Here is a 15,369-nt window from a genome sequence, read left to right as displayed (position 1 = left end):
CAGCAGGAGTTCCTGGGTCAAGTCCAGTGTTGATACAGAGAAGTGCGCTCAGGTCAGTGGAGCTCTGCAGTATCCAGAGGAGTTGCCCAGCAGGTTGTAAAGCCATAACATTGCTTGATTTCTGGTGGCTGTCACAAAAACTGATGGTATAAAAGTGTGTACCTGAGATTCATGTAAGGTAGTGATGACAGTGATTGTCTGTGAGAAGCTGTGTATGGTGTTAAGGCAACTTTTCTTTGAATGGCTTGTGATAATTGTTATGGGTTTAAAAAAAGCTGTATGGAGAGCTTGTTTTCCAAAATTCCTCAAAACATGAAATTTCAGGTTCTAATGCCAAAGTGAAAGATCAAGATTGCAGCCTCATGTTGCCTTTTTAAAGGAAGTCTCATGTTTTTAATTTAGCTGTACTGGACTGTTGTACTTTAACTAAGTTTCTAAAATGTTTTTGGATAAAATATTCTAGTTGTCATTTGATAAACATTCAGTTTTAGATTCAGCTATGCAAAAAATGCTTAATTAGGCCTATTGATTTGAGAAGTAAGGTAAAGCTGGAGACGTTAAGTGTAACAGATTTTAGTGCCATGCAAATGTTTTTAAGAAATGAAACACTTACTTATGAGCAAGAATAAGCATACCAACTTTGATGGGGGACAAGTGAATGAATTGGCTAATAACACAGTCGGTGAAATGATGGGAGAAGTTAATGTCTGTTTTCAAGTCTCTTTTTTTCTTTAAAGTAATTGAAGGGCACTGAAAAATGAAGGCAGTTTTAAAATGTGCTGCTGTATTGCTGTGTGTGTCTTGTGGCAGCTTACTGTTCATGTGGCATGGTATAGGCTGCTCAGGCTGACTTGAAGTTTTTTATATTGGATTTGAGAAATCTTCTGGAATTGGGCCAGAGGGTTATGAGTTCCAGTAAATGACTAAAAGTGAAATTGTGTCTAAATGACTCTTTCACTGATATCTAAGCCATTGGAATATGTGTTATCACAGTGGCTGAAAAATCACTTAATTATTTCAGAGGGCTTTATTTTAGTTAATGTAACCATCTTCTTTTTTCTAATACTGATTTGGTTTATGATCTATTGGATTCAGTAAGTATTTGAAGTTTGAATGTCCATGCCCTATGTCATGTTAATGTGTTTTTAATGCTTGGAAAGCATAATTTATTCCTGTGAAGGTTTGCAGAGTAATAGCACATAGATCCTTAGAGAAGAGAGGACTTGAACAGCAATATTATGAGCCTAACCCAGTATATTTTAATACTGCTATGTGTGAAGGCAGCATAGCATTTTCTGTTCTAGCTTTCTGTTTGGCTGCCCAAATTTATTGCAGTAATTTGCTACTCAGGAGAGAAATTTCAGTGTTCACCCTCTGTTCTGAGTTTGCTTTATTTTGAAACAGTGACTAAAACCAATCCATTCATCCTTAAATTGTAGGAGACTTTGTTCAGCCCTAGAGTAGTATTGATGATGCTGAAAACATAAGATGTGTTGTTCTGAGTAAATACTTGCTCAGAAAAGGGAACTTTTCTTAGAAAAATCAGAGTTCAAAAGCCCACTCCTGTGAGATGATTACAGTTTCTCTGAAGATCGTGTATTTATTTTAAGACCTGAAAGTCTGGGGGGTTGTTTTGAGGAGGTTACTGTCTCTGTACCTTGTTTACTCTTAACTGAAGCTGATGGATGAAAATCTCATGATGAAAACCTTACCAGGTTTGTTCAGCAGGGAGAAGAGAAAGTTTAAAGGGTACAGAGTAGCAGCCTGGCAGTGCCTACAAGGAGGTTCATCGAGAAGATGAACTTGGAGAAACAAAAGACACAAATAGAAACACGAGGTTTGGACTTAATGTAAGGAAAACCTTTTCCACCACGAGGACAATCAAGCAGGGGAACAGGCTGCCTGGGGAGGGTGTACCATGTGAGCCTTATAGAATGGAAAAGATCTCATGGCTGATTTGCTTGGGAACAGGAGGTTGGACTGAACCTCTGGAGGTCACTTCTGGAGGTCAGAATAATAATAATTATTCTGGATAATCCTGTGATCCTAAGGTCTTGGTTTTGTCCTCAAAACTGTTTCCACCCATGCTCAAGGCTCAGAATTATGAAGCTTCAGCCCAGTGCTGTAATAATAAGCTGTCAGAGGGATGAGTTTTCAGGGTAGTTGTTAAAATGTAATAGGCAAGACTCAAGTTAAGTTTGCAGGAGCGATGCTTCTTACTAGGGGCAACCAGTGAGAGAGAAGGAAATTGAAGAAATCATGCTGCTTTTTTCCTGTCAGCTATAATACACATTTTGGGTGCAGCAAAATGTATAGAAGCTGTTATGCAAGCAGTTCAGAGCTCTCAATGTGCCCCTCTGCATAAAATAAGGTGCTTGTATTACTCTGATAGGGTAGAAGCTGGCATCTTCTTTCCAGCACTGACTAGGGAAAAGAAAGTCTGTAACTGAAATAGCAGCTTGGAAAAACTGCTTCATGGTTCAGTAGTTCTTTGTTGTTATTTTGTTTCAGCCCAGAAACACTAAAATTAGCTGTCCTCTCCTCTTTGTTCTTATTTTCCTTGTACTCCAAAGTTTGCAAAGTAGAAAATTAGTTGAGAAGCCGCTCTGCAGTTTAACTATCCATGCACTGAAAACCAGAGCCCTTGATCTGGAGGCTTAAAATGATCATTTTGATTTTCAGGGCTTGTTCTGCAATTTCTCTAGGTATGTGCCATCTTCTAGCATAGATTCCTCTTTGGTCATATAAAATTAAGTTGAATTGGTTTATGCTGACAGTTTATAAGACTAAGTCTAATTCCGTGCCCTTCTCCCTGTCCTCTGTTTTCTTTTGAGTAGCAATAGATGCACAGGCTGTGTGACAGATAGGCTATTGAAATTAGTTCACTAAAAACAGGCTCTGCTCTTTGGAAAATTAAAAAACCTGATGTCTGCAATGTTGTGTTCTTCTGCAAGGGTAAACAGAAAATGAGACAGAGGAGCTTAGAGGTGACACAGATGTGACTTTGTCATCATTGAAATGTTTCTTGAAAAAGACTGTCCTGATTCATGAGAATCTTTTTTATTTGAGTTTTTCTTCGGAGTTGCAGTATTAGTCATCTAGAATCATGTATGCTGTCTGCAGTTCTTTTTAAGGATCTTTGCTTGTCTGAAGAAGTTCCCTTTATTTTTCTTCCTTCTCACAGTGGTTTGTGAACCTTTAAGCACAAAGCGAACTTTTTTACCTCAGTTACTCTTGACATGTTAAGTCAGCTTTATCCACAAATAACTGTGCTAGAAACAAGGCTTTTGTGTTTAATTTGTTTATTTTCTACATATACCTGGTCTTTCTACTTTGGGTTTGAACTCAAGGCCTCACAATCAATTTTGTGGAAAAACAGCACATAGTCTAAGGTTTATTTTTCTTTGAGATCTGCAAGACAGCTACAAGGAACCTTTTCAGTTCTTTGCAAGAGCAGCACAGCAGCTGTTCTTACAGACCATGATGCTTGTGGGTCTGATGGAATCAGACCTGATGGAATCACTGTGGTTTGAGGAGCTGTATATTTGCAAATCACCTAAAGCACCAGCTTTGCTTTTCAGGGATTAATGCATGGTGAATATGCATTAATTCCTGATGCTTACTTCCTAGTAGATGCTCTATGCAGAGGAGAATAAGGAATGGGAGAGCACTGATAGTTTTTCATGGCAGGTAAAGCACTTCTGTGGGTTGCTTGGGTACCTTCTACAAATCTGTTTTGGATTAAACATGGCTGGGGAGAACAAGGGTCTGCTCTGTGTGCAGAGCAAGTGGGAAAGTGTTGTGGTGGGTGGCTCACTGCTAGTAAAGGTGCCACCCCATGGGTCTGACTGGGAAACTGCTTTATTGGAGGCTTTTCTGGAATGTCACAGTAGGGTCAGCACCACTTCCACATGTGGACAGTCCAAGTTGTTGGTTCCTTCAGTGCTGTTGGCAGAAATGGTGGCTGCTGGCCTTGCATGCTCTGAAGTCAGAAATCAGAACAGCACTGAGTGATGCATCCCATACGTGATGCTGGAAAGGTGCCTTATCAGTTTAGTTGAAGGCATTGAAAGGATGCCACAGGGGACTGAGATTGTTTCAGGTGCTTGAAAAAGTTTGAAATGGTTCAAAGGCAAAGACTGTAGAAAGGCTGTTCTGAATGCAGCTTGCCATTGAACCTATAGTCTCCTGTGATACCTATTAATTTGAATTTCTGTATAACAGCAACGTTTGGGGCAAGTGATGAAGTGTGAAATTTCTGTCTTTTCAGACATAAAACTTAGCACTACAAAGGGTGTTTCTTGCAGGTTTGCAGATTTTTCAAAATTCTCTGTAGTTGTGAAGCTCCAAAGGGTTATTGCAGTTAGTGGTATCATTCTGTGTGTGTCAGAATTGTGGAACGGGCAAAGAAAAAACATAAAAAGTAAATTACCTTTTTTTTTCACATGTTAAAGTACATTAGAAATCACACTTGTTACTTAAGTGCTCAATCCAGTAATTGTTGAGGTAGAGAGGGCAAGTCACAGTGGTTCCCAACAGGATCTGATTTCACATGGAGTTCAAAATATGTACATCTGTAATGCCAAATGAATTTTTCAGAGAGTTGTGGCTATCTCTGCAGTGTATGTAGAATACCATTGAAATACATAATATTGATACATTTGGCAGGATTTATAAGCTTTTCTGGTACTGACAAAACAGACATTCTTTGCTGTTTCAAGGTGAAGTCCAAAAATAAGCACCTCAATTTATGATAAATAGCCTGTGCATTAGATGTTGTCAAGGGCTCTCGAGTTAAACATGCTTGAAATTTTTAGATCAAGCTGGTTTTGAGAGATGATGCGCCAAAATAGAGCTGGAAAATTTTGACAGTGGTACTGCATTTTTTCCATTCTTTCAGTCACAGAAGGGAACAAACAGACCTGAAGGAAAGAGACCTGTATTTTCTTACCCCCCTAGCCCTGCTTTGAAACTACTGCCTGATAAGTGTAGGCATTGAAGGGGAAGAAGGAATTCTTTTGTATTCTGTCCCCGTAAATGGTTGCATGTCAGAGTTTATTTTGCTCATGATGTAAGAATGGTACTGCAGCTCTGTAGGAGCATTCTGTGGCTGTGAGCCCCTCTGGCAGCTTGATTTCACGCCTGCAACTTGGCTTGTCTAGTTCTACACAAGAAATTCTGCTGAAAATGATCTGGACACAAGGGTGTAGGCATTTTTGTTGCTGCTGTTGCAGAAAAGGAGGCATAAGCTGGGAAAAGGAAGAGATTTCCAGTGGTAGATTTATTAGGCTGTAAAAAAAAATCCCCAAACTTATCCAGAGGGTTACTTAGACACCTGAAGAACTTTTTTGCTGAGTTACAGGTAAGTTTTTGTCTGTTTTAATCAGGGAGCAGTGGATAGCAGACTTCACTCTCCTGGTTTGATTATCAGGGAGCCCTGCTCTCCTTTGTATACGACTGACAGGATAATAAAATTAGGTGGTGTTTCACCACACTTTCCTCAATCAGAAACTCAGAATTGAAGCTGAAATGGATCTCTCAGAATGAGGCATGTTGACTTCTTGGTAATTTTACCACCAAAATCAGCTTTCAGAGTTCTGACACCTCTGATCAGGTACGGCTCTGTTGGTGTTGCACGAATGTGCCACGAGTCTGTTCTTGGAGGGCAGCAAATTTGTTCTCTTGGAAGAAGGTGGGTTTACAGCACTGCAGGTCTGAAATCAGAAGTATGATCTAAGTCTGGAAGTCAACTTGAAGGCAGAGCATCAACTTCTTCCTGAAAACTTTTAAACTCATATACTGAGTGAGGTAAAAAGCTGTATTTGAAGAGGCAGCTTTCGCTTTGGAAAACTAACATGGATATCAAGTAGCTTTGTGGTTTGTGGTTGCATCACTTGTCAAGTGGCACTGGTTATGCAAGTGATGTTTGAGTGCTCTGCTGTGCCCAGAAGAGGGAAAATTGGGGTTTAAGGTGTGTTTCAGGTTTCCAGTCTCACTACCAGTCCTCCTGGCTACCTAAAAGAGAGAATGACTTAGCAACCTACCAAAGCCCCTTATTTTAGTGAGCTATGTTCTTCTTAAGATACCATCAGCTGTTCTCTGAAGTTTGAAAGTAGTGCACACCGCTCAGATCAGTAGCTGCACTGTCTGGGTGGTGTCCTCAGCTGTGCTGCAGTCCCCTTGGAATTGCTTGGGAGAGCCGGAGCAGTTTAGAGCAGCCTAATAGCCCAGGGTGTGACTGCAGCCTGGAGGGGACTCATAGTGCCCCCACAGCTTCTGGGAGGCTCCTGGCAGGGTCTGGGGTGCAGGGCTGCCCTCAGGAAAGCCTCTGCCACGCAGAGCTCACCACAGCTTCTGGGAGGCTCCTGGCAGGGTCTGGGATGCAGGGCTGCCCTCAGGAAAGCCTCTGGCATGCAGAGCTCAGGGCTGTAGGGCTGCTCAAGGCTGCATCTGCAGGCACTGTGACCCCAGGGAGATGCTGGGGACAGGTGGCACCAGAGGGGTTGTGCTATGGTCCCTACTGCTGGAGCCAGGGATGTGCTGATGTTTGAGCTGGCTGGAGTGAGCCTGGGCTCTGCAGGGCTCTGGGAGCTCCTGAGCTCCAGCACAGAGCTGCACCAGCACAGTGTGAGATTCCAGGCTGGGCTTGGTTGGTGTGGCTTCAGTGAGTGCCTGGGTCAGCCTGCACCTCTCTGTGCAGGTGCTCCAGGGCTGGTTTAAGGACAGCCTAAACTAGCTGGTTTAAGGACAGCCTGGCTCTTGTGCACTGTGCAGTCACCCTTGTGCTGCACTGCAGATATTTGCAGGGTTATGTTCTGGGGTTTGGCTTCTGCATCTGGGATTTGAGGGGTGCAGAAGTTGGATAAAGCCTTGCTCAGGTTGCAGATTTTGGTCTGTACCTCTGAGAGAGACAAAATAAAATCTTTTTTCCTCGTATTCACAAAACAAAAAAAATACAGAGAACCAAAACTGGATGAGAAATAGAACAACCTAATGCATTCTAAGAAAGCAGATATTAAGGCAACTGTTAGAAATAGTGGTTTATGTCTCTAAACTATTTATAGTGTAGTCATGATGTCTCCAAAGAGAGCAATACTATATCACCAACATTTGATAGTGGTGCTCTGAATTGAGAACAGAATGCAAGACAGTACAGATGGCTGACAGACTGCAGCAAATTCCAGCTAATGAAGAAATGCAGTATGTTTGTTTACATGCAAGTTGAAACAGTTGGCTGTTAAAATTGGTTTTAAATCCAGTTCTGAGCTGTGTAAACATAGATCACCCTTATGCAGCTAATAATAAAAGATTTGTTTGCATTTAAGGAAAGACAAAAAAGCCTTCCTTTTGACAGCATTGCTGCAGTTTGATAACTTGGCTGTGCTCTATTCGATGATCTTCAGTGCATGTGCGAATTAATGCTGCAAGAAACAAACCCAGTTTACTGAGTGAATCTATGCTTAGCCTCAAATTGTGAATTTATATCCTTGAAGTGTAGGTTTTATGATTAGACTCTGGAAAAAAAATGAGTAATTTGGGTAAATTTTGCAATGCCCTGGACATATAATTCAAGCAGAGGGAACAGTGAAGACCCAGACATTCTGCTGAACTGCTTCATCCACTGGATCAGGTTATAGTTTTTCTAGGAGTTTACACAGTGAATTGGGGAGGTGGGAGTGTCTGATTCCTGAATTTTAAGTGTGATTTTCTGATTATAGTAGTTTTTTCCCCTGCCTCCTTCAAAAAATGGCATTTTTGAGCAGCCAGCAAATCTGTTGTTATTTAATATTAGCACAGTGATGCCATACAATAGGAATACTGCAATCTCTTGTGTATCAGGAAGAGACAGACACAGGGAGAATAAAATGAGGACTTATTAGTACATCCTTTTCTGTAATACATCTCCAAAATTCATGATTTGCTTGTCAGAGTATTTCTGAGAATAAGTTCACTTTACTGGGGCAGCATTCATCTCGTTTGCTATCATTTTTTGGAAGCATCATCTGTATTACAGAGAGCTGTTAAAATTCTGGAGCACGTTTCAGGAAGATGTTTCAAATGTAACTTATTTGCTCTTGTTTTCCTTGCTGATGGGTGTTTAGAATGCATTTGCTGGTAAGCATTATGTGACAATGAAAATGTTCTTTACTCTCCAGCAGCAGGGACAGGCAGCTGTTCTGCAGCTGACCACAGTGGGCTCTGCTCTGGAGTTGCCCATTGATAGGAAAAAGCAGTAAATAGGATGGGTTGTTGTTTGTGTTCTTTACCATAACATTTAAAGGCTTACCATGCAGATGATGTTATCAAAGCATTACAGGCCTGCAGAAGGTGAGATAAATCACTGCTTCTTGTGGTTGGCTTTCAGAGGCATGCATGTGCTTGTGCAAATGCCAGTCCTCACATGTGGGCTGCAGAGAGAGAGACCAGAAACTCCTCTGTGATGTATACACACATACATGCATTTAGTTTATGCTGATGAGGTGGGTTTTTCACTTCACAGATTGTAGTGTGATGGACAGTTGCTGATTCATGGAGAAAAACAACCCTCCTGCCAAGAACTGGAAATCTGCCATGATGCTGAACGATCTGAGATCCCACTCCCAGGGGCATGTGTGGATTTGCAAATCAACCAGGAGTCAGCCTACTGAGCACAGTAACATTGAAAGTAACTATCAAAACCAAGGTTTATTTTTGTGGTTTTTCTCTCACTCCGAGTCCATAGTCCAGGACTAAGAAGCAATTTAATGATTGCATCTTAGATTATATCCCATAGAGTGCTTTCTTGATTTGCCAGATATTTATTACTTATGTAGTTTTCCATGTAAACCAGAATCTGTTCTACTTTTGCAGCCAGAATTTTTTAACAGATGTTCAAGCAGTAACAATTCAGATTAGAGCCTTGGATTCTTAGACAGCTTTTGTTTGATTAAAAACAATAACAAATGCTTTGGAGAAGGAAATATACCATAGCAGGGCTCAGTGGATGTTTGGATGCCAATATTGAGCATTTCCAAATTCACATAAAAAAAAGCAAACAAAGATCTGTATAGTCTCTTGAAAGGATATAAACTTTTATGGACCCTAAAAATAGACTTTGTAGGTTATTGTGTAACTGTCTGGCGAGGGTTTCTGTTATGTGCTTGTGAAACACTTGTCACTGGAGTGGGCTGATCCAGTATAGTAATTCATTTGCTCTTCCTAAACTCCAAGGCCTCACTGTGTATTCTCTACTTGAATTGAGTAGATGTGAGGTTAGAGAAGCAACTTCTTAAGGTATAGGTTTAGTTTTGTGGTGCATGGCTCAGGAAGCTAAAATTAAATGAGCTGTAAAATTTAGTCCTGAGGAAAAACTGTCAGAGGATCTCTGCTTTGCCAGGCTCTTTGCCCTGGGACAGCCCTGAGGGTGAGCTTATCTTCAATAAATAACTAGGCAGCAAAATAATCTCTTAGTGGTGTTGTTGATCCCATTGTAGGTAGGAACAAAGAAGCTCTGTACTTTTAAATACCCTCTTTGCTTGCCAGGTGCATGTGAATTATGGTAGATCTGTCACTAACAAGTGTCCCAGCTGCGTCCTTCCTGCAGAGCCCTGTTGGAGTCTGTCTGCTTGTCTTGGGTTTAAATGTGAAATACTTGGTGTGAGGGCACTGGTGGGTAAAAGAAGCAGTCTACAGCAGCTGTTTGAGGTTGAGTTTCTTCTGCATCTGCACAGCTGCTAGTCTAAGGGTGCTGCTTTATGTAAGCTGTGCTTCTCGCAGGGTTCCTTAATAATAAAAATGCAAGTCTGGATTGCATCTTCCATCTGAGGATGAGAGGTCCTCCTTGGGTCAAGGTAATGAGTGATGAAATATAATTACCTTGTACATTATAATAATGACTCATATATTTATAGGTGCCTGTGGTATGAAATTTGGATGAATTGCACATTCTGATGGATGTTTAATTTTGTTTTCTCTTGCTGTTGGCTGGTATCATCCCACTTAATGGATGATCAGACTTCTTGTTGGAGAGATTTTACATAAGCATTTTGGGGTCCATTTTTAGGAATCATTGGTTTATTTAGTAAATTAGTGTGATTATGGTAGTGCAAATGCAAATGCAAAAAAAAAAAAAGCCAAAACCCACCACAGTGCCATCAGTTTGTGGCATTTGCCAAGCCACAAGAATTAGTTTTTAGTATTAGTTCTTCCTAACCGGCAAAACTGGTCATATTGCACATGAATAGACTACTGCAAAGGATTGAACTTGTGCTTGTGCACAGTGGGACTGCTTTGTGAATAATTGCTCCTCATGCTCCCTCCTGTACACAATACCTTCTATAAATGATCCACACCTGTAAGGCACTCATGGCCCCACCGGATATGTTCAGTACTTTCTGTTGCTGCTTTTATTTATCACCAGTCTATAAGTTTGTACTAGGTTGAGTGTTTTAAATCTAATCTTAAGACACGTAAAATGTTTTGGTGCAACAATTCTGAGTAACTCTCAAAACTTTTCTTGATAAGGATCTGAGTTTTAAAGTACAGAAATATTTCACTGAACTGAAGAAGTGTCTTGCCAAGGGTTTGGTAAGACCCATGAATGTTTCATATTTCAGTGCCTTCTATGTGCAAAATATTAGCAATCTATGGTATCCCCTGCAGAACTCTCCAGTTAACTTCAATGCCCAGGAAGGAAGTAGTGGTTTGTAGTATAGTGAATTACTGCCATATAACTTAGAGGCTTGGCAGTTGGATTTCTTAACTGAGGCCCATGTTATGGCCATTTTTTTACAATATTTCCCTATAAGAGAAGGGAGACGCCTGCAATTTTTTTTTTTTTTTGCAGATAAATGAAATATGACCAAACTCCAGTTTCTTGATCGCAGAGGTATTCACCTATTACTCCTTAACTTTGGAGCCAGAACAGTCCTAGCTGTCTGGAACAATCATTAATTTTCCAAAACCAATTTGTCCCTTACACATGTATGTGCAAGTAAAATCTGAAGTTAACTGCAAGTAGAATTTGAAATTAATTCTTAAGTGGCTGTGTCTGAAGGAGAAATTTGGTTCTTGCATGTAAGAAGATAATTTTAATAGCTGTAGTGAGATGAAGTTTACAACTTCACTGGACATTAAGGTGTAGAGCCCCTCTCTAGTTAAGAATAAATGACAGTGAAAGGAATTATGGCAGATTTTAAGTGGCACAAGTTCTAAGATTGATTAGGTAATCCAAAGAAAAGGTACTAGCTCTGTTAGCTTTTGCCATTTTCAGCCCTTGAGTAGAAAAGATCCTTTTGGATTTACTTTATGCCTAGCAGATTTAGTAGATTCAAAATGAAAAGGCATCTTTTAAATCTCTGGAGCGCTTTTGTGTGGCTGCGTTTGACGTCAGCTGCCGAAGATGACTTCAGCGTAATTAGGCTCCGCTGATACAGTACTTTTCCACTGGATTGACTCGCAGCTCGCCGGGCTGCTGGAACGAGCTGCACTGCAGGCTGCAGTATCTGATTGTCATGCCAGGAGCATCACTAGCGTAGAGCTAAATAGAGATTGGTGAGCAAAGTGGGTCAGGAAGCAGGCCTACTGTACCTGCAGAGACTGCAGAGAGCAGCGAGCCCAGTGTCCACAGCATGGCACTGTCCTACCAGCCATCGTGAGCACAGCGCCTCAGCAAGTGCTCCGAGAGGATAAGTGGCATGGCTGGGAGCTGGAGATGCTGATTTATCCTCCCTTCTCTCCCCTACCATACACACTTGTTTTCCTGGGTGATTTTAGCAGGGCCCATTTTATGTTTCTCTCTCTGTCTTTCTCTCTCTCTCTCTCTCTTTCTCTCTCTCTCTCTCTCTTTCTTTCTCTCTCTCTCTCTCTCTCTTTCTTTCTCTCTCTCTCTCTCTTTCTCTCTTTCACTGCCAAAGGACAAAACCATCCTGTCCTGTCAGACAGACTTCCAGACACTTGCTTGCTGCTGACACAGAGCTAGATGTTGCTAAGGACACTTTCCTTCACTTTTTGGATATAGGAGAGGCAAAGGTGTGTAAGATGCTACTCTGTAGACCTCAGTGTTGTTGTTTAAAAAGACTTTTCTGAGTGTTTCTTGCTTCACTTGCAAAACTAGTCTTGCTAGAGGTGACATTCAGAATAAAATTAGAGTTCAAACTGAAAAAGAGCGATAAAAACTGAAACATCTCTAAGCAACCAGTTGGACAGGCCAAAATTAGCTGAGAAGTGGAAACTACAAAAGAAAGGGAGAAAAAAATTCCCAGAAGAGCCATCATAAGAATTTTTGCTCACATATAAGAGGAAATGGTGAAAGGAACCAAAAAAGATAATTTTGAAGTTCTTCAGTTTCCTCTGCTGACTGCCTTTGTCACTGTGGAGCTTAATTGTTGTGGCTCAAAATAGTCCCTTTTTGTAAGTCTTTTGGTATACTGTGTGCTCGTCCATGTCCTGACCTTAAAGAGGACATCTAAAGCAGGGGACAATAACAGACTAAAAAAAAGCACAATAATCTTTAGCCTTAGACATAGCTGGTTTCATTATACTTCATTTATTTGAGAAGGAATATATTTCACTCACGAGATTTGAGACCTAAGAGTAGGAAGGAAAGACAGAAAGGTAGTTGTCTGTTTTTCAGTGGGGCAAGGCCCATACTAAAAGGGAATGTTTTCCAGGAATCTTTTGGAGTATGAATCTATTATTAATCCAGGAAAAGGAAGAAGATTGGGTTCAGAGGCCTTCAGACAAGGCCTTAGGTGGCAAAGCCTGCAAGGTTCTTACATTCTCAGCTTCCACTGAAGCTTCCACAGCACTGATAAATGGTGTAAACCCAAACGCTTGTTGGCTTAAGCAGAGGGATTACCATTGATTAGGTTAAAATAAAAATTGAAGGAGAAATAAGGTAGCTTGATACTTGCTACCCTGTTAGTCTCAAGGTTTGGTTGTCAGACATGGTGAGAACAGGAGATGGGACACAGCCATTTGGTGCTAAGAAAAGCAGGGTGGTGCAGAGAGCATGATCGTGTGCCTTCAACCTGCTTCCATTAATCTTGGCTTGAATTGTGCAGAACAGAACATCCACGCTGGAACAGCACAGACAGAGCAGATCAGATTCTGCCAGTAACTCATGCTCATCATGATTGTAGGGAAATCAGTTGTGTGGAGCACTCAGACCACTGAAAAGTCCTCTGTTTCATTTTGTGATGCACATAGAATGATACTGAGAAAATGCTTTTGAAAACAAGGCTTTGGTTTGTAAGCAACTTGGATACTCAAAAGAAGAGACATCCTCAGTGTCATAATTTCCAGACTGTGTAATAAACGAATGATAACATTAATAGCATTTCAAAGACAGGAGAATAAATGCCTCAGACTGAGACACCTTCAGTTGCTGTAGTAGCACAGACAGTTTAGGGAACTGAATGTATTAAAATTCATGGATGCTAGCAGCATTAGTTTTATGTTTAAGCCTGAGAGCAGCTTTACTGTGATAGTTCTTTTTTGTTTTGATTACTCTGCTGAATTTTCTTCCCTACTATGGGTATTGCAGATAAATCCTGTGAATTTCCTGGTGCAGGTTACTGAAATGGACAGTGCTTTGGGTTACTGCTGCTTTTCAGAATCAGCTGCTCTGGGGTTCCATTGACCATCTCAAACTGTTCCAGCTCACCAGCCTTGACACAGGGAGCATAAACATATAGGGGTAAGCAAACATGTGCCAACAGTAGTAGTGTCAGCATTCCCTGGCTTTCACTCGGAAGGGAGATGACTTCAGTTCCTAAAAAGACAATTTGCAGCGTGTACCACATGATCTGTGGACAAGATCATGGAGTGCCTTACGTGCTACTTATGTTTAAATACCAAGTAAAGATCTTGCTAAGCTATCAAGGCTTTTCTTCTTAGTTGTTCTTTTGTTTTGCTTTTAGTCATGGATATGGAGTTAATGTGATAACAAAAAGAGAAGGTGAAACTGTATGTGGTCTTTGCTCACTTTCTGGACTTTGAGTTCTTGTGCTGCCTTGTTCTAGGCCTGCAGTTGTGTCAGCTGTGCAGTAGATTTTCTCCTGAGCAGTATTATCAGCAGTATTATGGCAGTATTATCTCCTGAGCAGTGTTACATGAATACTAGCTTGGCCACAGACTTGGTTCAGGTTGGAAAGGACCACTGGAGGTCATCTAGTCCAACCTCCTTGTTCAGGCACATTAGTCAGGATTGTCCAGATGGCTTTTGAATATCTCCAGGGAAGGAGACTTTACAACCTCTCTGGGCAATCTGTTCAGCACAGTAAAGAAGTTCTTCCTGATATTCAGGATAAATCTTCTGTGCATCAGTTTGTGCCCATTGCCTCTTTATTGCTTGGCAGCCCCAAGCAGAGCCTGGTTCCATTCTCCTGACAGCCTCCTTTCAGACACTGAGACATTGGTGGGATACCCTCTCAATCTTCTCTTCTTGAGACTGAGCAGGCCCAGCTCTCTCTGCCTTTCCTTGAGAGAAATGCTCCAGTCCCTTAATCATCTTCACAGGCCTCCAGCTGCTGGACCCACTCCAGGAACTCCAAATCTCTTGTCCTGAGGAGCCCAGAGCTGCACACAGCACTCCAGGTGAGGCCTCACCAGGGCTGAGCAGAGGGACAGGATCACCTTCCTGACCTGCTGGCAATGCTTCTCCTAATGCCCCCCAGGATAGCACTGGCCTTCTTGGCCACAAGAGCACACTGATGGCTCATGGACAGCTTGTTGCCCAAGCAGGACTCCCAGGTACTCCTCTGCAGAGCTGCTTCCCAGCTGATCAGCCCCAGCCTGTACTGGTTATTCCATGGGGTTATTCCTCCTCAGGTGCAGGACCCTGCACTTGCCTGTGTTGAATTTCAGACAGTTCTGTTGTTCCCATCTCTCCTGTCAAGCCTGTCAAGATCCTTCTGAAGGGCTACATGGCACTCTGGGCTGTAACTCTTTCGGGTGAAACTTTTTTGGACAGAAATTTTGTTTTAAAATAGGACTGTTATAATGAAAGGCACCCAAACCTCATCACACTTCTGCAGTGTGTTGTGACAGTCTGGATAGGAATGAGCAGGTAATAGCCCAGAGTTTTGGAACCTCTGGTTTAAGTCATACTCTGCTGTTAGTCACATAAAGCAGCTGATTTTCCAAGATCCTGCTTGTCTTGCAATTTCCACTTGCCATCATTTTTAGAAGTAGGGTATTTAAACTCCTAGATATGTTATTTAACTGTGTTAAATTTTAATCAGATCTCATTTTAAAAAATTATAAAATCTTTGGCTCTCCCTGTGGAATGACTAAATCCTTTGACAGTACTGCAGACAGGCCTGTAGAGGGGTTCTTCAGAGCTCTGAGTCTTTGGAGGAGATGTAAGGATTTTTGTGGTTTTTTTTT

General features: G+C 41.4%; 1 protein-coding gene across 5 annotated transcripts in view; it reads left to right on the top strand.

Annotated features, from left to right (window-relative positions):
• Positions 1 to 15,369, top strand: part of SERGEF (secretion regulating guanine nucleotide exchange factor) — a 142,246-nt gene that overhangs the window by 42,885 nt on the left and 83,992 nt on the right. Inside the window, exon 10 of one of the 5 annotated variants that reach the window (XR_008482990.1) lies at positions 8,501 to 8,683. The exons of 3 other annotated variants lie outside the window; for them this stretch is intronic. The gene's annotated coding sequence lies outside the window, so the exon portion shown is untranslated. The remainder of the gene's footprint in view (positions 1 to 8,500; positions 8,684 to 15,369) is intronic. One more of the 5 variants, XR_008482991.1, reaches the window with a different exon arrangement.

This window comes from Melozone crissalis, unplaced genomic scaffold, assembly GCF_028551555.1.
Source record: "Melozone crissalis strain CALT ecotype California unplaced genomic scaffold, PUWL_Pcris_2 ptg000018l_1, whole genome shotgun sequence".
Taxonomy (NCBI): domain Eukaryota; kingdom Metazoa; phylum Chordata; class Aves; order Passeriformes; family Passerellidae; genus Melozone; species Melozone crissalis.
The sequence above is the reverse complement of the archived record's forward strand: the minus strand, read 5'-3'. Positions and strand labels throughout refer to the sequence as shown.